We start from the raw sequence: 26,119 nt of genomic DNA on the forward strand, positions 1-26,119 counted from the left end.
AGTCCAGCCTTGCTGGCACAAAATTCTCAATAGGAAGCTGGAAGTCATTTCTTCCCCTAAAGGTGACATCTTTTTTTTCTTCCTGCATCTGCCTCCTTCAGCAAATCCTACCTATGTGCGCCACCACAACCGGCCAAATCTTACTTTTAAAAGTTGCCAACTAATTAAAAAACAAGGACAAAAACTGTGCATTGCAAACCAAATTCAAAAAGTGTAAATTCATTCTACAGATTAACAAAATGATTTCTAATTTACATAGATTTTTATGCCACTCACAAGAGAAGTCCTGATCCATCCTTTCCCAAGAACTGAAGAAATTGCTAGGAAGGATTTCTTTCCTTTTACCTCCATTATGCATAGGGCATTCTCTAGTGCAAGTACCTTTCTGCCATCTCCACAGCCATGAGCTTCCCAGCCTTTTGGACAGTCTAGGGCTGGCTCAGAGCCTATCAATTTAACCCTGGCCTCTGATGATACCAGAATCAGCTGACTTACCCGAGACTAAACAGTTTATTCTCCTAGCCCTGGCAAAGCAGAATATAGAACTCAATAATCTGGAGGCCAATCAAACAGAAATCCATTCTGCACAATTTCCTAAGTCACCAAGAGATAATTCAGTTGAGCAATCTACAAACTCCAATCCAGACAAGATGACTATAGTACTCAGTGAGAAATTCGTACTGAAAAGCCCTTATGGAGACAAGAAAGGATTTCCCCACCTCTGCCAAGCAAATCTGATATGCAGGGAGGAAAACACCTTGTAATACTTCAGGAAGTTAGTTTTCTCTCCAAGAAAAAAAATTCAGTGATAATCTGAAAGTCATTCTTATTCTTTCTGAAATGCTCTGTCTAACATGGAGACCACAACAAAGAGGTGTCTAGTGTGACTGAAGAACTGATTTCTTAATTTAATTTCAATTCAACATGAAAGCCATGTTAGATTTCCCTATTAAGGTGGCTTGAATAGGTATGGCTCCCACAGACTCATATTTGAATGTTTGGCCTATAGAGAGTGGCACTATTAGGAGGTGTGGCCTTGCTAGAGGAGGTGTGTATTGTGTGTGGGGGAAGGGGAGTTGAAGCCTTATATGCTCAAACTACACCCAGTGTGAGTCATGGTTCACTTCCTGTTGCCTGCAGATTAAGATGCAGAACTCTCAGCTCCTTCTCCAGCACCATGTCTGCCTGCCTGTCTGTGTGCTGCCATGCTTCTCACTGTGATGATAATGGACTAAATGTCTGAAACTGTAAGTCAGTCCCAATTAAATATTTTCTGTTAAAAGAGTTGCCATGGTCATGGTTGTCTCTTCACAGCAATAGAATCCTAAGATTCCTATTAAGCATAGCTTTATTGTGCTGATACTACTTTAAGTACTATACATAGAGTATTAAAAATATTAGGGCCAGACATGGCATTACACACTTTTAATCTTAGCACTCAGGAGACAGTGGCAGGAGATCTCTGTAAGTTTGGGGCCAGCCTGGTTTACATGGCTAGTTCAAGGCCAGCCAGGGCTATACAGTGAGCTCTGTCTCTAAAAACAAAAACAAAAAAGGAATGTACTTAAATACACTGGCATACATAATGGATTTTGAAGATTTAGTAAAAAAAAAAAAAATCATGTAAATATTTCATTTTTATATTGACATGTGTCTTAGTTAAGGGTTCTATGACCAAAGAGCAAGTTGGAGAGGAAAGGATTTATTTGGTTTACACCTCCATATCACTGTTTATCATCCAAAGAAACTAGGACAGGAACTCAAACAGGGCAAGAACCTAGAGGCATGAGCTGATGCTGAGACAATGGAGGTGTGCTGCTTACTAGCTTGCTCCCCATGGTTTACTCAGCCTGCTTTCTTATAGAACCCAGGACCCCAGCCCAGGGAGAGCCCACATTGGGCTGGGCCCTCCCGTATCAATCACTAATTAAGAAATACCCTAGAGCTAGATCTTATGTATCATTTTCTCAGTTTAGTTTCCTCCTTTCGGATAACTCTAGCTTACACCAAGTTGACATAAAACTATCCAACAGGCCAGGCGGTGGTGGTGCAGCACTCGGGAGGCAGAGGCAGGTAGATCTCTGTGAGTTCAAGGCCAGCCTGGTGTACAGAGTGAGTTCCAGGACAGGCTCCATAGCTACAGAGAAGCCTGTCTCGAAAAACAAAAAAACAAAAACAAAAACAAAAACAAAAAAACTATCCAGCACAACATGTCTTTTAAAAATATTTAAAATTTTTGATTTATGTGTATATATGGGTGCCCACAGGGGCCAGATTCCTTAGTGGCTGTGAGCTGCCTGATACAGAGTCTGGCAACCAAACTCTAGTCCTCTGCAAGAGTAGCAGTATTCTTAACCACAAGGCCAACTCTTCAGAACTTATACTGACATATCTCAAAGTAGTATTTTAGATAGAATACCCAAAATTATTATTAAAATTAATTTTACCTGTTTTCCCCATTTTTTCGTATTTAATGTGCAGGGGCACACAATAATGGCATGCATGAGCAAGTCAGAGTACAATTTGCAGGAGTAAATTCTTTCCTTCTACTGTGTGAGTCATCACACTGGGAGCAAGTGTGATGTCTCATCTGCTGAGACATCTCACCAGCCCCTCACAACTAATTTCACTTGTGTCTAAAATATGTGGTTACTAGAAAATTTTAAATTGCAGGCACTCACAAATTTCTACTGTGTATCAGTCTATTCATACTAAGCTGTCTCATTAACTGGATTATGTAAACACTAACTGCCCCAGAAGCAGTATTAAATACATAGTACTGCCATGCATAGCTTTTAAGAATACCAAGATACCAACCTCCCATCAGAGCAGTTGAGACATCAGTACCAAATAATTGCCAAGGGATGAACTTTAAGAAAGTACAAGAGATGCTCCTACATCATCCATACCGATCCTAAAACACTTCCTCAACTCACAAGTCATTAGTGTTTTAAAACACTGTGGAAGTGGAAGCACCTGAAAGTGAGGTAAAGTTCCGAAGTCCTTTAAGACGGACTGGAGACCACAGAAATTAACTGCTCTCAGAGAAATCAAGGAGCGGCCTTAACTCTTCAACTTCGGGATCACAGACGCCCTTGGAACATTCTATTTACTAAGGCAGATGGAAAAGGAGCTGAACAAATTGTAGATGCCATACTTTTTGTAAGCCCAAGGAATACAGGGGCCACCTTCCAGCAATGCTGGAGGCAACAGCTAGTTTCTGAATTCTACTTGTAATTTAGGAACTGTAAGATAAATGGAATCAGAACCTGTAATAGTGACAGTACAAACAATGATACCACCTACAGAAGAGGAAAAAAAAAAAAACTCCTCGAAAGGCTCCTTGTTAGCATTTCATATATCATTTTCTCATAAAACATGAAATACTTTTTCCTTCAGTACTGCGAAAAAGTTCATTTTTTCCCCAGCTAAATACTATCTAACATAGTTTAGCTTGCATTTAAGGAGCCATACTGTTATTAATGTTCCTAATCATTATAGTGAGAGGCTCACATTATGACAGACATGAAAACTGATCTCAAATGAAAGAACAGCAGATTCCTTCACATTCTAATAGATAAGTGAGAACTGAGACTGATATTTGGGATTTACAACCAACATTAGGAAGGATATCTAAAATGCATAGTTAAATTTAAGTATGTTAATTAGAAATATGGTACAGAAATTTTCTAATGAGGTTAGAATGGAATTACCTCAAGGCATCTAAGAGCAATGAATATAAAATCCGTGTCAATTTCCTGGGTTTCTCTAAAGAAATAATTAGGAGACCTTAAATAGGAGGAACCCTAAAAGTCTTCAGAATGCTGTTTTCTTGTAACACAAAGTTCTTTTAATAATCCAGGTTTGTAGTCCACCAAGCAGTAAGAAGATGGGCCTCCTGATGGAAGGAATGTTTAGCTTTCCTGAGTTTCAGTCTAAATTTAGAACTCTAAATTTACATAACTACTTTGAGCTAATCTTGACCAAGTCATAAACCACAGCATATATATTGAAAACAATCAGCCAGTGACATCTGGATTTGCAGTCTTTGTATCAAGCCTGCTATCCTGTGTCAATTCTGGTCATGTGATTAAATATGCACTGGCTGGCTGATTCTGAATATCTGAGCAAATCTTATTTCTTAGGTTTATATTCCTTTTTTGGTTGGCTGAGGCCACGACATCCTATTCATCTTTTTTGCTTCTTACAGGAGCTAACCATGTTCATTCAGTACTAGATCATACCCTGCTCGAAATGGCTCAGCCAACCTGGCATGCACCAACCTGCAAATATCACCACCACATAGATAGCTTTTAACCTTTTCTTATTTGACTCAGAATCATTTGCATGTACATAACCTCAGCAGTAAAGCCACTCAGTTAAAAGGGTGACTCACAGCAAATCCGAGCTCATCAGAATTGTTACAATAGAGAGGACACATTAAGTAAGGAAAATCATATATCTAGAAAGTTTTGCTGGCATTCACTTATCAAAAGTAAACTCTCAACTTAGCATTTTACCAGCCATTTTCACACTGTGTGAATTACACAATATTTAAAACTATGGAATTTGATTCTCTTCTTTGGGGAGGGGAGAAAGGACAGACCTTCCAAAAGAAAGGGAAGAGGAGCTTGACAGACATGTTTTGGAAAGCTTTGTTCTCCGCCAGTGATATCAAATATAGACCAAACAGCAAAGTAAAATAAAAGCAAATAAAATCACTTATAACTTGGCACAGCAACTCCCGCACTGGTAGCTTTAATTATGCTATTTGACTTATTTCTCCTGTAAGTCTAGAAATTGAGGGTCAAAATGTTTGTTTCAATGTCACATAAGAAAGGAGACTATTTCAAAGTCACATAGAAAGGAAATAGTGAAAAAAGACAAAGAATTAAAATGTGTTCAACCCCACTGCCTGTATTTGTACTTACAATACTCTAAAGTCCATACCAGTACTGCCATAAAAACAGTTAATCATTATGAAGCCATAGATGAATGTGCCCACTAGAGGAAAAATCAGAACACAACACCAATAGGAAAAAATTACACTTACTAAATTAACTATATTCAGTTTCCCATGCACTGAGCAGTATTTCCAATGAAAACCTAAAGTTCCCACACCCACAGTTGCACAAACAAAAGTATACTTTGAAGAGATTGTCTCTTCTGGTTTCTTTAAAGCTTGTGTTTAAACAGTTGAATATTAGAAAGGAAATGCATTATTACTAATATTAGAACTGACATATTATGTAGGCTCAAAAAGAATACTGGTGATACTAGAAAACTGTGTCAATGGCATAAAAAAGGGCAGCAAATTTTAAGAAATACAATACAATAGAAGCATTAGTTATCCTGAGAGTTATTCTGTGTTTCCTTCTGTACATGAAAACGGAGTGAACAAAGAACTTTTCATGTGACGATGGACAAACCCTACCTCCACTATTATTTGTACAATAGGAATACTCAACTTATTAAAAGCAGTTCATACAAACTTAAGGATACATTAACGTAAAAACAATTCTGCCAACACCATAGGCTAGAAATCCTTTGAATACATCACGCTATCATAAACCTTTAAGACTTAAGAACCACTGTTACAAAAGCCTAGTGAACCACAGTGATCATCTAATGTCTAGTTCAAGGGTGTGTTCAACAGTGCTTGAAATATTTGTTTGGTTATCTCAAGAGAAATCAAGACTCGGTAAAATGAATCACAACTTTCTAAAAATATTGCAAGAAACAATGTTTTCTTAACATCCTATGTCTCCTTGTAGTTGCTATTCTACTAGCAACTTTGATACCAGATCTGGACTCTATTCAGATTTAAACGTGTTTTGCAAATGGAAATAATTTTATAATCCCTAGCTAGAAAAGTAATGCTTAAAAGATAATATACACAAAGCACTACACTGGTTTGGGTACATGATGATCAATGAACAGCTGACCTTGTGATTTTTATCATAATTTTTAAATATCATTCTATTCAAGGAAATATCTATTCAAAATAATACAGATCAAGTAAAACTAGTAATAACTGCATTTTTCAAGTATATGGCTTGAAAATATCTTCCTTTATAGGACAGAGAACGTTAAATAGAGGATAATTAGCTCCAATTAAAATCCAATGAAGATCTTTGTAAAGGCTGGGGAAATCTACTGAAGATTTCAATTAGACACTCAAAGAACCTTTTTTCCTGATTTCACGCCTAACCTTTCCCTGGCTCACCTGGATGAGGATTATTTCAAAACTCTTCTACAAGCATTACATTACTCTCTAACCTTGTCTACCTGAATAGGGAACTATTTTTAAGTCTTAAAGCTGAGTGAGGATGAGAGCAGTCTGGAGCTCTCAATTTCCAAAGACAACCGTGATAGCTGGGGGTACTCAGGCTTCCACAGAAGTGTTAGTTGGGAGTACACAAGCTTCCGTGGTCCTACAGTGAGGTGATAATCCCTGACTGATGGTGCTACTTACACACGAGGGGGGAGCAGCATTTCCAAGTCTAACTTATTGGCAACTAGAACATATCAATGACCATGTGTGACAGTCACCACTGTTCTAAAAACAATTAAGAATGCTGCACTTGCAGTCTATAGGGCAGCCTCAAGGGATTCAATAAAGGAATACCAATTTTAAGTCAGACTAAATTGTTGCTAAAGGCAGCAACAGAAATATTCTAGATGTCTATTGAGAACCCACTGTGTTTGGTCAAACCCAGATTTCTATATTCACAAGATACTTTAGAAATAATTTCTGTATTATGATTGGTCTGATAAAACTCCAAAATAAAATATACACTATAATTTTCTCAGAATGGTTTCTTGGTTGAGAGATAATTCACTAAGTTGGTTTCATAAAAACAAGAACTATTTAAGAGGTTATCTAAGTAGGAGATATCCTTTAATGGCACAGTATACCTGGCATCTTTATATATCTACTAAAGAGGTCAATTTTTATATTTAGCATGCCCTTGATAACTAAATAAGTGGTACATGTTTAAAAACTCCTAATCTCTAAAATATGCAACCACTGTGGACGTGCCTCAGTAACTCCTGAAAACATGCACGCCAAACATGTGCATTTGAACTTTTTTGAAAGCCTCTGGATCCAGTAAGAATGCCCTCTGTATCACCACTCTGCATCTGCTTCCTATTCATTCCTCAACCTTCTTCCTGACACTCAACACAAGCTGACCCTTCTCACTTGAAAAATCTATTCTCTATCTCCATTCACTTACTTAAATAAACACATGAGCAGATCACAAGTTCACTAAGTAGTTTTTCCCTCAATATCTCAATTCAAAGCAAAGGAAATCCTTGCCCTTTATATCTCCTAAACAATCTCTCCTGACCCGTAAGTCTCAAGGGACTATAGTTTACAGAAATTAAAGTGAACATACAAGACAAAAAAACTAGAGAGTAACTAAAGATAAAATTCTTTAGTTCCTTTGAGTGTCTGCTCCTGGCAAATAAAGCATTTATCTGTATTATATACCGAGAGATCCAATGTCTGCTCATTGTGTCTGAACATTAACTAATCTAATGTCCATAGTTCACTAGTATTCTACTAGATATCACACAGAAACCTGGGGGGGGGATCAAACTGTTTAGCTTGATCTTAAGGGATTTAAGTAGTCAACTTTATTGTTACTAGTATAAAATTAAACAAAAAAAAGTTATATATTTACATGGTAATTTCTGTCTGTGGTGGCCCTAAGCATGTTCAAATGACAAGGGCTGACTAGAGATAGATTACTGGGTTGCCAGCATTATTACTACACTCTACAGGTGGAGACACTGAGGTAGAGGTTAAGTGGCTTCTACAAACTACTACTGAGTTATACTATGGGTTCGACTCTGTTGACATTTAGTCCTGTACATGCTGTATTAATATAGACCCCTTATTTAATTTCAAAGAAAATAAAAGTAGCTCACTATAATACTAAGAATGTGTAGATGGTGACTTTCTAATGGATAATTCCCTACAAATGAAAAGGCCTGCTTTTAGGGGACAGCAAGCATCTTTGAGAAACAGCAATGATTTATTTGCATTTGAAAAAGCATTTAAAATGTTACAGGTAGGAAGAATTCTTCACTTCACCACACATGGGGAGAGCTAGCTCTTCTAAGAGAAATGTGGTTTACTAACAACAGGTCCTTCTGCATTCTACCTGTGAGCTACCTTGAATAAGGGGCTAAACTTTTTTTCTTTTTTCTTTTTTTTTTTTTTTTAAAGCCTTGGTATTTCCCTTCTTAAAATAGAAATAGAAAAATGTAATTCCTACCTGGCATAGATAACACAAGGAAGAATTTATTGTTTGTGGGCTGCTTTGAGATTCCAGAATAAAATTCTAGGGTTGGTCTTCAACCCTAGAATAAAGGCAAACTTTACTGAAAATAATTGCCTCAGCAGATGCCTCCAGAATACGATACTACACCATTATCAACAGAAACAGAAGTTTTAATTAAATTAGATCTGGCTCGAAATGAAGGGAAGAAAGGCTCCCAATTTTTTTTTATTAAGTTCTTTTGCCCAATTCAAAAGATTAATATTTCTATTCTCCATTGTTCCTCCTCAGTGAGCAGTTATCCTATTCTTGTTAGTAGAAACAGACATTTATTAAGAGAACTTAAAATGATGCAACCAACAGTAACAGTGAGTATAAAGACCAAATCAATACATTTTATATAGTAATTTTTGTTAAATTTCATTTCAGATTAGTTCCTGGACAACTGTATTTACTGGAGCATTAACCTTTGCCAAATCTTAACTCTTTATAAATGGCCAGACTGTTTCTCATAAAATGAACTGGTATACCTTTCTTAAAGATTCAAATAAAATGTACTGTCATTCTTTAGATGATATTTTCTGGAGAAGAAAGATGAAACTGATTTCTCTGGAAGCTGCACTAGGGATACTGAGCATATGTAGAAAGCAGAAGAGACGACAGCGTGTTACAACTCTTTAGGGATGTAATAAAAAGTAAAACAAATGGACTGAATGAAAAGGCTCCATCCATGCAAATAAGAAAAAGGGATTTTAACGGATGAAGAAAACAAAAACCACGCAAGATTAGAGAATAGAAATCGGTTCAGCACGGAGGTTTAGGGGCCACTGGACAGAGAGCAATGAATCAGGGTACCAAAACAGAAGTAAGAGAGTGGGGGGCCTCTGAAGGCAAGGTGGAACAGAGAACCCTAGCGCAAAGGGATGCTTCAGCACAGCAACAAAACAAGCAAAAACCCACCCTCCCACAAGTCCATAACTGACAAAGGAGCTAGGATGAAATACCAAAGGAGGAAAACAGTGTTAACAGTTGAGAAAAACTGGTCAGCGATGGCCAAGCGGTATCGACCGGGGGGGATGCACAGTCGAGGGGAGCAAACCGCGCAGAGCAGGACCGACAACGAGGGACCGCCGGGACCAAAGGGCACCGGGGAGTGGGTGAAAGCGAATGAGGGTCCGAGGGCCAGGCGGCGAAGGGCGGGCTGGACCGCGGCCGCGATGTACGGGGGAAGGGCCGGCAGGGAGCACCCGGCTGCGCGCCGCGCCCCTCGCGTCCCCGCCGACCTTCAAGCGGGCCCAGGACCCGGCTCCGACCGCGGGCAACCGGCAGAGGCCAGGGCCGTGAGAGCCGGACCAGACGACGAGGCCGCTTCCTGTCCGGCCGCCGTGGTGGTGGTGGGGGGAGAGGGACCCGGACCGGGTCGCGCGGGGTCGGGCGTCGCGCGTGCGGGCGGTGAGGGGCTCTCACCTCTCAACCCGCGGGGGCCTCGGCTGGCGCCTGGGCGATGGAGGCGTTCTGCGTCCAGCGGGAAGGCGTCCTCACCCAGGTCAGCACCATCCCGCCCCGGGCCCACGCCACCCCACCCCACCCCGGACTCACATCGCCATCGCAGCCGCCGCGACCACCGCACAAGCCGGGAGTCAGTTCGTCCGTCACCGGCGCTCGGGCTCCCGGCCCAGCGCCGCCGGCGAGCATGCGCAGTGGCCTCGGTCCCCGAGGGAGCGCAGCCCCCGAGCGATACCTGCGTTCAACAGGTCCCGGCCCGCGGCCCCGCCCCTGCCTGGCGCTCTCCCCTCCCCCTCCGGCTACGCCCCGCCCCTCTCAGGCCGAGAGGCCCCGCCCACTCCGGGGGCTCCGGGCCCCGCCCCCCGAGGAGCCACCGCCGCCTGGGCCCGCGCCGGCGCGCCAACCGAGATTTTCAAGAGTGGGTCCTCCTTTCCCGGCTCGCGCTCCCGAGTTCCCGCGAGAGCGGGAGGCTTGCGTCACTCAGAAGCGCGAGCCGGGTCGGGGTGGGAGTTGGAGGGGCCCAGTGTGGAGCGCTGGTCAAGAGTCCAAGGAGCCAGGAGAGGCCGGAAAGGAGAGTTTAAGACTGTAGAGATTGCGCTTGAAGTCACTCATTCTCCAAAGTCACTTCTTCTGCCCTTGCAGCCCTAGCTGGGTCCGGCCCCTGCGCCTCTTGTGAGGGCAATAGGCAAGGAAGCTGCCGAGGGTCCCTGCTGCCCTTGGCGGGGCTCATGTGTGGTCGTGGCGATGCTCACCCATTGGCTTCTTGAGTGATGGCATCTAAATAGAAGCCTCCGGATCTGAAATTCCATTAACAGAAGCTCGTGTGAAACAGTCCTTCATGGACTAACTTCATACCTCCCCTGCGTCCCGCTGTCCCAGCAGAACATTTTATAGCGCGTGAAGGCAGGGTTGCAGAACATTTCCTAAATGGATTGGGAGGACGGATAGTGGCGATGGTTATATATAATGTGAGTGGACGTGATGCCGCTGATCTAAAAATAGTTTTAAGAAATGGCAAGGTTTGTGTACATTTTGCTGCAACAAAGATGAACGAAACCTTTCTGTTCACTTGGCAGTACTGATGTTGCCCTATACCTTAGGCCCTTTTTGAAGTCGAGTGTTAAATATGATTTACCCGTTGGCTTTTTATAATTTTTGAACAAATTTTAAACAGGATTGGGATGCCTCAGTTGCCCTATAATAACCAGTCTGTTGACATTTACATAAATGACTCTTGTCTTATATAGACAGAGTCATAGATACTAAGTAGGTGCCCACAGTACACAGTATGATTGTTGTAAGTTATATTTCTTTAACAACAAATATGAGACTGAAACGGAGGAAAGCGAAGTTTGAGTATAACACTTCCTTTATGGGTACAACAGCTGTAAGTCCAAAGGGGAAATATATGCTTCCTAATGTCATGATGTTATTTCATGACTTGGTGGCTGGCCATGGTCTTTTTGGAAAAAGCGTGAAACAAGAGGAACCATGCTAATTCTCCAGTTAGAAATAAAGTGTCCGACTGTGTTTTGTGGTTCTCACCTGTAATCATTGCACCTGACAGGTGGAGGCCAGCCTGGGCTAGGGAGAGATATCCCGTCTCAATAAGGGAATGAATGAATTCCCTTTTTTTTTTTAAGTTGATAATGTTACTTGCATCTGGTTGTTGATTGGAGATAGGAGTGAGAAGACTTTACTGCTTGATCTAAGTGAATGCATTAAAGGAGAAAATTGTAATCTATATAAAAGACATACAGGTTTGCCAGGCAGTGGTGGTGCACACCTTTAATCCCAGCACTCAGGAGGCAGAGCCAGGCAGATCTCTGTGAGTTCGGGGCCAGCCTGGTCTACAGCATGAGATCCGGGACAGGCACCAAAACAACACAGAGAAACCCTGTTCCGAAAAATAAATAGATACATAGATAGGTAGATAATAAATAAATGCAGGTTTTTAATGCATGTGTCATAGTCTCTTTAATAATACATTACCAAAGAAACCATGATACTGCATAATTGATTCAATTGCAAAGTAGTTTTTACTATACAGTGTGAAAAGGGGCAAACAGTTACTTCTGGATTGCAACTCAAATTATTTGGGTTTTCAAGTGACAAAGCATTTGCTTGGATCTGATCTGTCAGACAGGAGACATTCCTCCCACCACCGTACCTCTGAATCACTCCGGTAAAGTATAATTATCTAGTATCAAGTGACAGCCCTGACGTGACTTCATGAATTATGCGCTTCTTTATAAGCCTAAAGCTTGCCATGTTTTTTTGTAATGTTATATTTATGCTAATTATCACTAGCTGTGTGATAGCAAACACTTCTGGGCAACTATCTCATTCTTCTAATGACTCATGCCTTATCTCAAAGCCTGATCTTTTAGCCAATTCCAGCCACGAATCTTCAGTTCCCACCAGACTGCTTTTCTTAGGTAGCCTGATGAATCTTCATAGCTCAAACAGAATTCTGACCACTTCCCTTTTCCCTTTGTGCAGAGATCTGTCTCCCACAATCTTGTAGGTTCTAGCAGTTTGCAGATTCACTTACCAAGCCTAGAACCTCCCAGTCATATTGGATGCTGTCCTGGGTCTCCCATCTATTTTGTTTCCATATCCTGTTTCAGTTTCCAAATACTTCTCTATTTTAAAACTGTTTTCAACTCCAAGGAAAAGTCTGACTTGGAAAAAAGGAAATCACTTCTAGTGAGACTAGAGAAAGTGATTTAAAGCAGAGTGTTAATGGAAATGAAGGAAATTTATCAACTTTAAATTATTTGTTGCATGACAAGATTATTTGATAATATTGTCTAAAATAATAGATAAAAAGAGCAACCAGTGCTCCTAACCCTGAGCCATCTCTCCAGCCCCGAGGAAAATTTATTCTTAGAAAGACCTTTTTACAAAAGAAAAGTTCCATGCATCTGAATATTTCTGTCCCAAAATAGATTAATTGACTTCTTAGGCAATATCTACAACTAATGCTGGACATCCCTTAAAAATGCATACAACTCTAAACTCCAGTGTCCATACAGAATGCAAAATTAAACACTTAAAAAATCTTTTCATGGCATTATGCTCAAACTGGACAACAAAGGATATAGCTACCTTTCCTAGAATTTGACAATTAACCCAAAATTTTTCTTTTCAGAATAAAGACATCTTTGCCCATACCCAGCAGGAAGCTATTTTAAGAACACGACACCCACATTCCCAACGAGGTGGTTGGTGTGGGGAGGGTGTTTTTTTTTTTTTTTTTTTTTTTTTTTTGGTCTTTTAATGGGTTTTGGGTCTGGGATAACTTTCATTGTTTAGGAGGGTTGGTTATAAGTTGTTGTTAAGGGTTAGGAAAAGGGCTAAACAAAGGAGATTATATTTAAGGTTCTTGTTTTTTAAAAAAAGACAATTACTAGTTTTAAATACTTTACAATGGATTGGATTTTTCATATTGTATACAAATTATATATATTGAGATTGATATTGTTAGAAAATGCTATACATATAAAAAAATCTTTTCAATAGGAAGGTTCTTCTTTACAGTTCTAGATTTTACATTGGAAACATCACTATAAACACAGTAGCCAGACAAGCCATAATGATAAAACTACATTTTTATATTCCAGCTACCATTGGGCTTAGTTTCCTTTATTGTCAATTACAAATTTGTTTATCCTTATGTTTCCTGTTTTTTGAAATGTCTTACGAGTTGCTGGATTTACCCTGGGTGCAGAGAAAGAAAACCATACAGTATCATGAAAAACAGGAATCTAATTTTTAATTATTTCCAGATACTAAGCAGACCCTGACCCTGCTTAGCTTCCAAGATCAAAGGAGGTTTGTATGTTCAGTATGGCATGGTTGTTGACTAAAAATTCAGTTTTATCTTGAAAGGCTATTTAAATCACTTTTCTAATTAAAAAAAAAGCAATTTAAACTAATCTAGGTCAGTAGAAATTGTCAGCTTTTGGGTGATTGTATTTGTTGAAACATCTTGAACAAGAAATTTGCAACATGCTTACTTCTGCAGGTTGAGAGAAAATAGTCTTGGTGATGGGTTTTCTTTTTTGTATCATCATCAGAGAATGTAAGACTACATTAGCAATTAGGTGCGTGTGTATGTGCGATAACATTCACCTTTAATCACAGCACTTGGTAGTCAGATGCAGGCAGATCTTTGTGAGTTCAGGGCCAGTCTAGTCTATATAGAGGGTTCCAGACCATCCAAAGCTATCCAGAGACCCTGGGTTTGAGAGAGAGAGAGAGAGAGAGAGAGAGAGAGAGAGAGAGAGAGAGAGAGAGAGAGAGAGAGAGAGAGAGAATTAAGAGTAATGATTTTGCTGCCCATTTAAAAGTATTTTTCCACTCATTTCTATGTTGGTTTTACATGATTCTATAAACACTGTTGTTAAGATTGAAATGTATAGATAGGAGGATTACATGTGGCATATAATCAGTTCCTCTCCATTTTCCTTTGACTGAGAAAGTCCTGGAGCTCTAAGGTGACTACAGGCGATAATAATTTATATGCTTGAACCTTGCTGAGATTACATCTTCAGTATTTTTATCATCTACACATTTGTGAAATGCTGGTTAACTTAGCTATAATCATTTTTCTATATGTTAAATATCACATTGTATACCTTGAATATGTATATGACTTTTATAGGTCAGTTATACCCAAATAACATTCCTTGCTTTTTTTCTTGCTTTTATCCCCCTCCCCCACTCTGTGCCCTTTCCCTTCTTTTCCTGGCATTTACCGTCTATTGGTATCAGATTTATACCGACTTTATCAAATAATTAGAAGTGGTTTTTTTTTAGTTATATAGTATTTAAGATAATTTATCACTTTACCAGTATGACCCTAATTAGTTTTTCATTTTCTCACACTACCTAGCACTTAATTTTCCCCTTATATCTGAATATATCTATTAGTTAAGACATAAAGCGTATGTTTGTAAAGAGCATAGTCAAAGTGCATATGGATTATGGCAAAAAGTTCTACATAGCTAATAACCTGTGATTTAATGAATATATCTCTCTATAAAATCTCATCTATGTGTATATACATATATGTATGCACAGTGAGAGCCCTCCAACACATCTTTGTTCAGTCTGAAAACATTATTTTTCCTCTTTATGGCTTTCAGCAACATCACCCACTACTTTGCCACTGAATCTTAATACTGCTTAGATTATGAGTTTTAACTATGCTTTGATGGAATTCTTTATTTCTCATTGTTTTGAAACATTTGCTTTGAACATTTTGTATCATTTTGTTTCAAAAATTGTAAACGACCAGTTTTGACATCTGTATGTTGTTTTATGTATGTACAAACGAGACCATTTGTAAGTTTTTTGTGCAGGGTATATGCTAGTAGTACTAATTTTCTTTTAAAAACAATACCATAAGGGGCTGGCGAGATGGCTCAAGGGTTAAGAGCATTTGCTGCTCTTGGAGAGGACTGATGTTCAGTTCCCAGCACCCACATAGGATCCCAGCAACACAACCATCCATCGTTCCATTTGCAAGGGATCCTGATACCCTCCCTCTTCTGATCTCTAAAGGAACCAGGCATGTACTTGATTCCCATACACACATAGGCAAATACCCATACCCACAAAATTAATAAATCTTAAAAGAATTACTGTATATGCAATATACTTGTCAGGAGTTTTGTCTCTTCCAGACAAACACAACACACTTTAATAGTTCTTCAGACAAATGACTCCATCTAAGTTTGCTTCAGCTGTGCGGCTCTGGAAGAATCACAATCTAAAAGCTCAGCTGTAAAGTGATAAAATATTGGCAACATATTGTGATGTTGTGAGCATCACCATGCACCACAAAAAGCACACATGTTGTCTTTGGCTTAGCACTTATCACATGGAAAGAATTCAATAGAAAATTAACTATCATGGGAGAGTAATCGAAGAGATACCATGATAGAGGGAGAAACCAGGTGCTAGGGAAGTTCCCAGGAATCCCCAAGGATGACCCCAGCTTAGACTACTAGCAATAGTGGAGACAGTGACTGAACTGGCTAACCCAGTAATCAGATCAGTGAATACACTAGCTCCAGTAACTAATGGAAGCCGATGCAGAGATCCATAGCCAAACACCAGGCCAAGCTCCAGGGGTCCAGTTGAAGAGAGAGAAGAGGGATTCGATGACCAAGGGCATCAAGATCATGATGGGGAAACCTACAGAGACATCCAAACCAAGCTCGTGGGAACTCATGAAATTTAGATCAACAGCTGTGGAGCCTCCACAGGACTGGACTAGGCTCTCTGCATAGTGAGATAGTTGTGTAGCTTGATCTGCTTAAGGGGGCCTGGCAATAGGATCAGAATCCATCTCTGGTGCATGAGCTGGCTTTTGTAGCCCACTACCTATGATGGGACACCTCACACAGCCTTGAGGCAGGGGGAGGGGCTTGGACCTACCTCAACTGAATATACCACGTTCTGCTGACTCCTCATGGGAGGCCTTACCTTCTTGTAGGAGGGAATGGGGGGTCGGTTGGGAGGGGGAGGCTGGAGGGGCAGGAGGAAGGAAGAGGGGGATCTTTGAATAGTATGTAAAATGAATAAAATATTTTCTTAATTAAAAAAAAAGAACATTAACTATCATTTGATTTTAAGAGGACTTTTTCCCTAAAATAAATTTCCTTATGCCTTAACCTTTAGGAAATTTATCTGTGTTTGTGTTTTTATAAGTTAGCAGAGTTCTTACCTCTAAAGACTCTTTTATGGTTACTCCTGTGAAAAGGTGGAGCAGGGCGGGTGGGGGGGAGGGGCTACGCAAGCAGCTGTCTCTCTCTCTCTCTCTCCCCAGCCCTTGATTCTTCTCTGTATGCATGTTTGTTGGGAGAAGGGTGATGGAAATTCTGTCACTTGGCATGCTTGCAACACCAGCTGCTAGAAGGAAAACAAGCCGGTGAGTCAAATCGCTTTAGACAGAGAGGCACACGGTCACGACTCCGATACCAGGAGAGGCAGAGCCGCTCACTTTGCAGTCCTGTTTCATGACAAACTGTCACTGTGGCTTTCTCTCTTCATACTCTCGAAGTCAGAAGGGGGCTTTGTGAATGATGGCCAGCCTTCCCAGCTTCATCAAGATCGAGGCAGGCGAACATGACCTTTTGTAACAAGCAGGGCAGTGCCATACAAAAGAGAAACACAAAAACAATTGTGTTGAAACATACAATGCATCTTTCTGCGGGTTGGGCCCTCGGAGGCCTTTGAAGTATTGGAAACCTGAAGACAGATTTTTTTCCAGGACGTTCAGCCTTCAGCTGCAGCACCCAGGGCAGATTACTGGTTGCTAAAATATGAATATAAAAACACCTGACTCACCAAATTATTTCCTAGAATAGTTAGCTGGGTGGAGGCTCAGCCAGTTAATAACTAAACCCAACCCTCAAGTCTGTTGGCAAAGGGCATATTTAAGCTTAATGATGCTGTATCCACCCAGAAAGATAAACGAGGCTTTGATATCCTGTTCTGTCGGCTGGGGAGAGGAAAATGACTCATTAGCCACCTGGGACACAGAATGAGTGGCCTGCGTTGGAGATACTTTGAAAGGTGAGTAGATGTGCGAAACCAGTCTTCCAGAGGTGGCTCTAAGTAAAGCCTGAGGCACATGATGATTCAGGAGATGAGCCTGTCAAAAACGGTGCAAGAGAATCATGAAGTTGAGCAAGCTAACCTTTCCATTATGAATATGCAAACCAAGTTTGCATTATGCTGGCTTGGAAAAAGAAAAACTAGTTGAACATGTCCACAGCCCTCGAAGGTTTTCTATCTGAATGCTATTATGCTAAGTCACCTAAAGTACGGGAAGTGTCTGCCTCAATGTCTGGCCGGCACATACCGTACACATTTCTCCCTTTATCGCTTATCTTTGCCTGTTGTCTTACTCAGTTTTGAGTACTCTAAGGTGGTATTCTGATAGAATTTCATGCAAGCACATAGTTCTGAGGGGTCACTGTGTCACATCTAACTCTCTGTGTTGGGTTTTTACTATTAATAATTAACAAGTATGACAGCAAGTTTAGCCATCTGTATCAAATTTCTGCCATATGGTTCAGAATTATTTGGGGCATGGAGCACTTTAGAGTAAACAGTCTTAGCTCACTTGGACATAGTCAGTGTAATTTTGCTAAAGCAAAAGGCTAACTATGTTGAAAGAATTCAAGTTTTTAAGATATTAGTGGTAATCGTATGCAGCTATAATACATACTTTTTAATATTCAACTGGCTGTGAGTCAGGTATCAAAAGTATCAAAACTGACATTTTTAAATGTAGAGCAGAAGTTGGGCATGGCGGCATATGCCTGTCATCTCTCTAGCACTTTCCGCAAGAGGGTCAAGAAGTCAAAGTCATCCTTGCTTGGATCACTAGTTTGAGGCTAGTCTGGGTGGGATACATGACATTCTATCTCAAGAGAAAATAAAGTGGACAGAATCTTTCTGGTCCTACTACTCAGAAAAATGATATGCTGATATTAATAAACTGGAATAAGTTCCCACCCCTTTTATAATAAATTTTCCCTGGTACAGAAGAAATAATCCCATAAGTATTATTAAAAGTAATTCTTTCTGAATCAGGGTAGCACATACTCTAATACATAACATATGGATAACAAATGAACCATCTAGCATATGTGGGTGTCTCTTTTCCTGCTCCATTGCCTCTTGTATTTCATGTTTACTCAAGCTACGCATGAAATCATTCAGAACTTCATTGAACTCAAGTGCACGAGATAACCGAACACCCCATCAGCAGCATTTGCTCCTGAACCCCCTCACTTCATGTTCTACTGAAGTAAAGATCTTCATTTCTAGAATAAGCTAGAATCTTATAAATCAGACTATGGTTAAGGCCTCTGAGATTTTGTTTAACTGAGCATGCATGCCATTTTGATAGGTTTCATTCTTAAACCTTTGAGCGTCTAGTTTCCTATTTCATACACCACTGTGCGTCCCTCTCATCTAACAAACACCCTTTGGGGCAAGTTTAATCACAATAGATGTAACCCAGTAGTTGGGCCAGTCTAGTTACAGGCAGGATGTAACTCATATGGAGAAATTCTGTTGTGCTGGACAGACTGTTTGCCAGCTGGGGGTCAGGGGGTGAGGGGTACGTCTGCCTCCTTCCTTGGTTTCCCTACAGTAGGTTTCCTATGCATGCCTATAGTAGGCCCTGTAATGCAGGACCTCCAGAAGCTGTGGTTGGCACCAGGTTCTTTGTAAGAAAGAGATGCAGGGCATCTGGCAAGGTACAGGGTGTAGGATAACTTACGGTGAAGGGATGCTTCCAATAGAGAGGAAAAGGATAGTCGGAGAATTCAAGGGCTTAGGAACCGTATTTTTTTATGCAGTGGCCGTGTGCATGTGTGTGGGTGCGTGTGTGAATGTCTACTCAGGAAGGAACTGCATTGTGAAATAACCCCACGTGCTGTCTGTCATTCTGTGAAAGACAACAATGACAAAAAAGACTATGTTTAATAATGTCATAACAGGAAACAACACAATGGAAGCTAGAGAATTATGATGTGGAAAAAACATCTAAGAATTTAGAACAAAAGAGGCTAAAAATTGACTACAATCCTGTGTAATTGAAGTTGAGAATAAATATAAAGAGAGTTCTAGGCATTAAAGGAATAAAAGATTCAGCCACTCGCCAGATTTTCAAAGTGTCTGTAGATTTTTAGTATTTTCATCTTTATATTGCAACTCTTTTCTTTTTCATTTTCTTTTGTTTGTTTTTTTTTTATTTGTTTTGAGACATGGTCTCTCTGTGTAACCTTGGCTGTCTTGGAATTCACTATGTAGACCGGGCCGGCCTCAAATTCTAAGAAACTCATCTGCCTCTGCCTCTTGAGTGCTGGTATTAAAAACGTCTACCACCCCATGCTCAGCTGTATTAAAACTTTCTTTTTTTATATATATTAAAACTTTCTTAAAGTCAAATAATAGCAGCAAGGAACTGAAAAATTTGGTGGCACAGGTTTCAGAGACTTGAGAGCGTTACTAGTTTAAAACAATCGAAAGGGTGCAGAAAAATTGTAGCACAGAATGAAATGTGTGTCATGTTTTACTTTAGTCACATTAAAAAAAGGCTTTACTACTATTAAGACATAAAGATGCCATATCCATGATGATGTATCAGAGAGCTGTTGATTTATTTGGGGATAATATTTAATAGGAACACTTCAGAAAATCACCTGTACCTACATCTAACCTAGGTGTATACAGGAAGAGGCTACTGACGCCACAACTTGTCACCCAAGGTGAGCCATGGCAGAAAGTGTAAAGGAATAAGGTTCTTTGCCACAGTATCTAATTTCTTATAACCGTTTCCCATGACCTGCATGGGCTATATTTCCCTTTTTTGCTTTAGGCACAAAACACCTCTGTTGTCTTTTCATAAACTTCTTCCTTCCTTCCTTCCTTCCTTCCTTCCTTCCTTCCTTCCTTCCTTCCTTCCTTCCTTCCTTCCTTCCTTTTCCTTCCTTCCTTCCTTCTTTCCTTCTTTCCTTCCTTCCTTCCTTCCTTCCTTCCTTCCTTCCTTCCTTCCTTCCTTCCTTCGTCTGTTTTTCTTTTTAGTAGCTGAAGAAAGGCTTTTACTGGGGGTGGGCAAACACATGCGGCAGACACACAGAGAAAAAGATGCTCTGCAAAGCAGAGGTGGGGCCCTGGAAGCAGAGAACTCCAGTCTCCTCTTGAAAACTGGGGCTTAGGCCTCTGAGGAGCTTCCCTCCCCTACTTTAGGGTTAGTCTGTTAGAAGACAGATAGGATGGTTGATTGGCCCACAACTGTTGAGTGAAATGTTCTGATCAGGCGTTAAATTTGTTGAGTCAGTCCATTAGCCGGGGGCCACCTGGTGGGTGACAATATCCCATATGGCCTTTGGTTTCAAGCTGCCAGGCTTTGTCTCAAATCAGAAGGGTGAGGAAGTAGCCAACCATCTTGGAAATTTGTCACCTTTATTACCCAGCCATGGCCCCTCTTCCTATCTTTCTGCCTATCAAGGAGTGTTAGATTATTAAAGAGGCAACTGTAGAGAGACAGAAAGCAGACAGAAAGAGAGGCTCCGTCTGACCTTAGTCAGAACAATGTCTCTTCGTGGTGATAGGCATTTTGTCACCCACCTGTGTTGATGGCCAAAATGCCTATAGGGGAAGATGGGACACTGCCTCTTATAGGAATGGAAACGAGTGAGAAATGACTTCCTTAGTCCGAAAGGGAAGCTGGGAAGTGTAGTCCTTCAGCAGGAAATCATTAGGGAGTCTAACTCCTGGTCTCTCATTTCCTCTCAGAGGTCACCCTAACTGCTGTGAGGGGACTTGGGGGTGACAACAGCTCTTAGCTGCTTCGAGCTGACAAAAGGTCGATGATGAAGGCACAGCAGTCAGAGTGCTTCAAATGAGGGCCTACCTAGGGGGCCAAGACAAAACTCAACCAATGGGGATGGTCCAGGGCATAAGACAGCCATCTGGGGATGGCGTGCATCTTTGGAGCTTGTCATACGAGTGGAGTAGCATCACACAAGAAGTGAGATGGTTAGCACTCCTATAACGAGAGCATAGTTAGAAAAATAGTTGGGGAAGTTTTGTACTTATTAGAGGAAAAGAATGGGCAAGAAAACCAAAGAATGCTTTGCAGGTTTTGTCATAGGCATCAACGAGATTAATGATTTTACCATTGACGACCGTAAGATGTACACCACGGAGTGTGCATTTGTTTGGTTCAAGAGTACATTCAAAAAGCCTTTCATCCATCGGTTTAAGTTGAGAAGTTGGACATTGAGTTTTTGTTTGTTTGTTTTTAACTGTAACCTCATGGGAACATTGCAAGACAAGGTTAATGAGAAAAATTCCTCACCATCATGGTTAAGATCTGTTTAATAAAGTGAGGCATAATTGTATACCTGGCTGGACTGTACCAGAAACTTTCTTTTCAGAACCCTGTTGAAGGCCTATTGGCAGGGCCTCCCCAGCAAGAGACGCTTCTGTCCATGTAGCAGCTGTAATGTCCAGTAGAGGACAATATGGGCCAAACCTGAATGAAACCCAGGTTCCATTTGTTGACGTCACTACTAGACATCAGCATCTGTAAGTCTGACAATCCAGTTTCTTGTAGCCTCATTTAACCAGGAAACATGATGGTTAGGACACAGGCTAGAGAATCACTAGTGGGAAATAGTTGTCCAAATAGCATCTCATATGGTTATATGTATAACATCTGAACACTTTAAAGAGACACACATATTGGTTATTTTAACCCTGGTTATACTTTCCTTCTGGGTGTTTAAGATCATGAAGGTGGCCTTTTTTTTTTAAAAGGCCAGTTGACGATCTGGTCCTTAGGGCTTATTTGGGCTTGGGTAGAACTCCTGGCTCTTCTAGTTTCTCTTTTGCCAGTTAATCCAACTGTGTGAGGCTAAGTCAAAGGCCTTGCTTGCCCATTGCTTTATTTGAAAGTGTGGAGGTGTTTTTCCTCTTGTTGATCCTCTTCTTTGCAGACTGGAAACTAATTAGAGTCACAGCTCCATGGTGTCCCTGAACAAGAGAACAAGTGACTTTCCATAGTTACAGGATACTTAGAGATACCCCACAATTCCCCGGGACTTAGTTGACCTTGGAAGACAAGGCAAAAAGCATTTTGCCTATTAATTCCTCTGTCTGTCCACATCAGTTTAGGTCTCCAAATATAATTACTGAATATTCGAGGGTCAGTTGTACTAGTTTATTATTTTTTAATTAATCTGCAATGTTTAGGTGAAGCTGAGCATAAATTAAGCACTTTTAAAATACAAACCTTGATTAGACTCACAAAGCCTGCTAGAATCTATTAGAGTCTGTGTGTGGGTTCATCCTGTAGTATGCTAGACACAGGGGAATTTAGGAGACTGTCTCTCTCATTTACAGAACACCTCTTAAGTGTAGGATGGCATTATAGTTAAAGGATTCTCCCTGGGGGCCACTTTTTATTATTTTTTAGAGGATATTTAGACAATGCATGGATTGAGAAACAGGCTAAGACTCCCTTCCTAAGCACCTGAGTCTAGGAGGCAAGCTGGTAGGGAACTTGAAGGAATGTTGGAGGGGTTTGTCCCCATGTGTAAAGTGTAAACGAGATTAGGAGAGACCAATAGAGGTTCTGTTAATCCCAAAGATGGGAGGAGAAAGACCACCGACCCAAATCATCATGGCCAAATTAATTACAGCAAGCAGTTAATTAAAGCAAGCATTTTTATTCATGGGCTGCCTTCCCCTAAGGGGTTCCAGAGGTCAGCATTGGATGTGAGGAAGACAAAGCTTTTGTAGCTCAGGGATGGGGGGTTCCCAAAGGGGGATTTGGCAGGCAAAATAGTCGGGGTTACAGGAGCAGAACGTAAGCATAACAAGTTAATCCTACGTGGGCTCCTGAGACATAGACATGGTTGCCAGGTGGGCATAACAAGGTAGTCATAGGTGGTCGTGTAACCTTTTGAAATAAAGGGAGGTTTCAAGATGGTTATAGACAGCTTTTTGAAACAAAAACCATGACTGCCATTCCTGGAATAGACAGTACAGAACCATTTGTAGTTAAGATTACAGGTGGGGCATGGCCCAATCCTAGAGAAACAGAAATTTAATTATAACAGGAACGAGCCTAATTCGTCTTTCCTGTAAGGTAGCTTTTACTCCTAAGATGGAGATAGGCTGGTTCTTCAGTTCTCCTAACCCTTCCTGAGTCTCTTACTCCAGCATCAGGAAAGGGTGACTCCTAGCCAATCGAAAGGGTGGTTCGAGTAACTAGACTGGTTTCCGGGGTGGGACTGATTCTAGCTTGGCACACCTGCAGCCTTCATCCCCAGCAGTTTCCACTTCTACCCCAGGTATCACTATTAGAAGAGAGAGGTGAGCTCCTTCCAAACCTCCTCCACAGGAGGCACTGAGGTGGAGAGCATGCTAGTTCAATCCTAACCTTCCCCTTTAGGACTGATCAAAGTCAGGGATGACAGGGATGACGTGGACTCTGAGAGAGAAAGCCTTTTTTCCATTTCCAGAATCTACACAATGGCCCAGTTTTTTTTTTTTTTTTTTTTTTTTTGTAATACAGACTTAAGCAATCTCTAGCTCATGCAGAATGGACTTGGAACCTTTTTGCACCTCAAATAGTAGCCTAAACAAAAAGGACCAGTTTTGGCCTTAAGGTCCCCTTGATCTCATGTCTGTCTTTTCTCTTAATTATTTTTTTGAATACTACTTAAATTAGGAGAGTCCATATGTAAACTGGGTTTAAATCTCTGTAATCTAGGATAGTAACCAGAAAGCAAAGCAGACAAAAACATGTAAAAGAACTCAGGTGGCAATCATATTAGGTTTGACTATTGTTGGTTAAATCCTTGTTACTGTAACCTAACGTCTCAAAACAAAAACTTGGATGAATAAAATAAATAAAAAGGAAAGAGAAGGACCTGACTGCTCCTAGGAATGGTGGAAGAGAAAGTTTATTATAGTAAGTGGGAAAATATAGCCAGAGGCAGAGATATCTGGGAAAGTACAGAATGGACATGTGTTGTAGAATATTATTTTAAGATGTGTTACATTTATTTATGCTGTAGAACCTTTGTTTAATGATGCAAAGATGTGTTGCATTCTTTTATGTTACATTTGTGGAACTCTGTGAAGCTGTGTTAGTTACTTTGCCTGTCTAAAACACCTGATGGTCTAATAAAGAGCTGAACGGCCAATGGTGAGGCAGGAGAAAGGATAGGCGGGGCTGGCAGGCAGAAAGAATAAATAGAAGAAGCAAGAGGGATCAAGGATTGAGAAAAGAAGGGGCCAGCTACACTGTAAGCCATGGAGTAAGAAGTACAGAAAGGGGTACAGAAAAAGAGAAAGGTAAAAGCCCAGAGGCAAAAGGTAGACGGGATAATTTATGGTAAGAAAAGCTGGCTAGAAACAAGCCAAGCTAAGGCTGGGCATTCATAAGTCATAATAAGCCTCTGTGTACGATTTATGTGGGAGCTGGGTAGTAGGCCCCCCAAAGAGTGAAGAGTTAAAAGCAACTAACAACAGCCATGGACATGACCCTGACTGAGCTGGGCCATGTGGGGAGAGGTGGAGAGGAAAGGAGAGGGGAGAGAGTGGGACCAGGGGCAGCAGCCAAGAGAACAAAGGTAACAGAAATATCTGGATTATTTAGGGAGGAGCCTCTTGGGGAAGGGCAGCCCAGCCCCTGGGCTGGAGAGGTCAGGGTAGAGGGAGGGGTGTGCCATTCATTTCCTGTGGCAGGTAAGGATGCTAGGAGAACCTTGAGACCAGATCTGTTTTGATATATTGAATAGGCACCTCAGCTGCCATGTGTCCTGGGTTTGAAACTTAACAAAAAAAAACAAGTAGAACATTAAGGGAAATAAAACAAACCATCTGGGAGGTCTGGTGGCGTCTCGTTAGTCTAATTAAAAAAAGAGATGCATGTTAACCAGAGGGCTCAGTAGGACCAGGAAGTTCTATGGGTGTTGCCATACTTGGTTTATGTTACATGGTTACATTAACCAAAATGGTGGTGAGGTCACATGGCTGCTTCCACATTGATGAGGTCACCAGCCAAGATGACCGCAAGCCACATGAGCCCAGCTTCCTGATAAGGGGAGCCCATCTCCCATCCGGTTCAAGTCACTGTGGTATCCACATATCTCACAGATTAAACGTGTAACTTTACAAAAAACAGATGCTTTAGCTGTTAAGACTAAAGAGGAAGCCGTTTCTATGGCCCCAGCAGGTAGGCCTCAATTAGCAAAATAAACAGAGGAAGGAATTTCACAGTCTCAGCTCAGAGTAGCCAAAATCAGTTTGAGGTCTCTCAGCTTCTAGAGAGGGAGAGAGAAAGAATTTAACCATTGTCCAATTTTAATTTAAAACAGTCGTTGGCCTGTAGCACTCTTAAGTGTTGCTGAAGGGACAGGCTAGGAGATACAGGAACTTTGAAAAGTCCCAAAGATACAGGCACCATTTACCACGAGGTTGAGGCTAATGTTCTAAATTTCCCTAAAAATGTTGCCCTTTTAGGCACCCTCACCAGGGTCCACCCTAACCACTGAGCTAACGTCATCAGGCCTTAGGTTAAGGGTGCAGTTTTAGTACCTGTTTACAGAGCTCTAGTCACCAAGCATTTTCACTGGCCTTTTAGTGGGTACAGATATTAGAATTAGGAGGTCTGAGTGGTTCCTTGTTTGAGAGAAGAAAGTAAAATATTCAGCCCCATTCCAGGATGAGGGAAAGGTGCCAGCAGTTTAGAGGACATGTTTTCCTGGCCCGAT

The 26,119-nt window shown here is 41.0% G+C and overlaps 1 protein-coding gene and 1 long non-coding RNA gene across 14 annotated transcripts in view; one reads left to right on the top strand and one right to left on the bottom strand.

Annotated features, from left to right (window-relative positions):
- Fam135a (family with sequence similarity 135 member A) overlaps positions 1–10,094 on the bottom strand; it is an 81,914-nt gene extending 71,820 nt beyond the window's left edge. For 5 of the 13 annotated variants that reach the window (XM_042266456.2, XM_042266453.2, XM_042266450.2 and 2 more), the window contains exons 1-2: positions 9,888–9,997; positions 8,286–8,370 (exon numbers count right to left, since the gene is read on the bottom strand). The gene's annotated coding sequence lies outside the window, so the exon portion shown is untranslated. Of the gene's footprint in view, positions 1–8,285; positions 8,371–9,887 lie in introns of all 13 variants that reach the window. The other 8 variants (XM_076557955.1, XM_076557952.1, XM_076557954.1 and 5 more) reach the window with 6 other exon arrangements.
- A 6,536-nt stretch (positions 10,095–16,630) lies between these two features.
- Positions 16,631–26,119, top strand: part of LOC143269973 (uncharacterized) — a 34,629-nt gene continuing 25,140 nt past the window's right edge. The window contains exons 1-2 of the long non-coding RNA XR_013046788.1: positions 16,631–16,737; positions 17,275–17,384. This is a non-coding gene — a long non-coding RNA (uncharacterized LOC143269973). The remainder of the gene's footprint in view (positions 16,738–17,274; positions 17,385–26,119) is intronic.

Source organism: Peromyscus maniculatus, chromosome 21, assembly GCF_049852395.1.
Source record: "Peromyscus maniculatus bairdii isolate BWxNUB_F1_BW_parent chromosome 21, HU_Pman_BW_mat_3.1, whole genome shotgun sequence".
NCBI lineage: Eukaryota > Metazoa > Chordata > Mammalia > Rodentia > Cricetidae > Peromyscus > Peromyscus maniculatus.